The sequence below is a fragment of the Aplysia californica genome, unplaced genomic scaffold, assembly GCF_000002075.1.
Source record: "Aplysia californica isolate F4 #8 unplaced genomic scaffold, AplCal3.0 scaffold00007, whole genome shotgun sequence".
In the NCBI taxonomy this organism is placed as follows: Eukaryota; Metazoa; Mollusca; class Gastropoda; order Aplysiida; family Aplysiidae; genus Aplysia; species Aplysia californica.
This window is the reverse complement of record NW_004797277.1, coordinates 2196052-2197693: the sequence shown is the minus strand read 5'-3', so window position 1 is coordinate 2197693 and position 1642 is coordinate 2196052. Positions and strand designations below refer to the sequence as shown.

The 1642-nt window shown below is 36.7% G+C and overlaps 1 protein-coding gene across 1 annotated transcript in view; it reads left to right on the top strand.

The window, feature by feature from the left end:
* The first annotated feature begins 876 nt into the window (after positions 1-876).
* The window catches only part of LOC101845893 (mitochondrial genome maintenance exonuclease 1), a 10422-nt gene continuing 9656 nt past the window's right edge, over positions 877-1642 (top strand). Inside the window, exon 1 of the mRNA XM_005089588.3 lies at positions 877-1050. The gene's annotated coding sequence lies outside the window, so the exon portion shown is untranslated. The remainder of the gene's footprint in view (positions 1051-1642) is intronic.

Below are 1642 nucleotides of genomic sequence, written 5' to 3'. Positions count from 1 at the left end.
CACACACACACACTCACAAACACACATAAACGTACATACTATACACTTGCTTTAGAAGTCTGAGAGGTCATGTATAATTACAGCTTCGTTTTCCAAAAAAACCCCAACCTAACAGAACAAGAAAAGAAAAAAATAATGAAAATTAGAAGAAAAAAAATAATTTCAGTTGCTGATCTCTGATCCGTGCATTTCACAATCTAGAAAGTAGCATCTTCTGAAAAATAGAAAGCTCAAAATTTGTCTCAAAGCTTTTCCGTTAACATTTTCCAACCTTGTGGCACACTGCAAAGTATTACAAGAAATCATAATTGGAGCAGGGTGTTTATAGTAGATGTGTCAAAACCTGAATAAAGCTTAGTTCCTGCAGTGTCCTCTCAAGTTTATTGCGTGTCTTAATTATAGTGTTTTGAAAATTGAACTGTCAAAAGTGCGCCTGTTATTCTTATCTGAACTTCCAATTAGTCTGCACCTCCATATATTCCGTTGAGGGCTGTTTCTTCTAGAACATGACGAGGATATACGTCTTTGTTTTATTATGTGATCCATTTGAGAGGGCAATGTTTCAAGTGTCGATCACATTAGGCCTATTGTTATTGGTATCTACTAAAAATTAATTAAATCTACCACAATTTGTGTATATAGAAATCAGAACATTTGAGAAAAAGTTTTCTGACTTTCAAATTAGACACTCGTTGGAGTCTCTGGGTTGAAGCGAACTGTGAAAAAAAAAAATCAATATCAACAAAGGTCAAGAACGTATAAATCAAGATATTTTATCATAAAGTAATTATGGAAAAAATCGAATGAACTATCAAACGTACATTTTAAATATCTACTGTTACTGCTACAATTACGTTCCGGAAGTTGGCAACAATTTGATTTCCTCCGCTCGCGGGAGCCAGCCGAGTCAGCAGCGAGAATAGCGAAGCCAAAGCTAGAAAAGTTGAGACAAACTCCAGAGAAACTGTTTCACTGGCCTTTAGTTTTGTGTCAAGACGAAGTTTCTATTTAGAGGAGTTCCCAAACTGCTTGGGTTGGCAAATAAGGACGGTGAGTGTAAAAAATGCAAAGTCGCCTTTGCAGGGCTCTTTGGAAATTGCCTTCCCGTTTGTTTACATGACATAGAATCTAGATCTAGAATCGAGATCTAATTTATGAGAAAGAAACAGTAGAAGTGATTGCTAAGGACCAAGGACAAAAATGGCCATGTAGACTAAGTGAACTCTACCACATTACAGTAATATTTTTCTGCCTTTTTTGTATTAACAATTTATTTTTATGCAGATTGAATTTTGATGGACCCAATGTTTACTAATGTGCTCTAGCCATCATAGCAGTTGGGGAGGTTTCGGGGGGGGCTTGCCCCCCGCCCTTTCCTTTGGGGGGTATGAGGATAGTATGGAGGGGGGTTTCTTTGGCCTCCTGGCAAAAATAATTTTTTTTTTAAAAGCACATAATCTTCTCGTTTACTTGGCAAATTATCAGTGAAAGTATTTATTTACTCTAATTATTTGAGACGAAACCAGGTGCCTTACTATTTTAAACCTGAATAATTACTAGATTCTAGATCTAGATCTAATGATACCTGTGTACTCAACAGGTTTCTTATAGGGCCTAAACTAAGTGCGGCTAGACTGTCAGG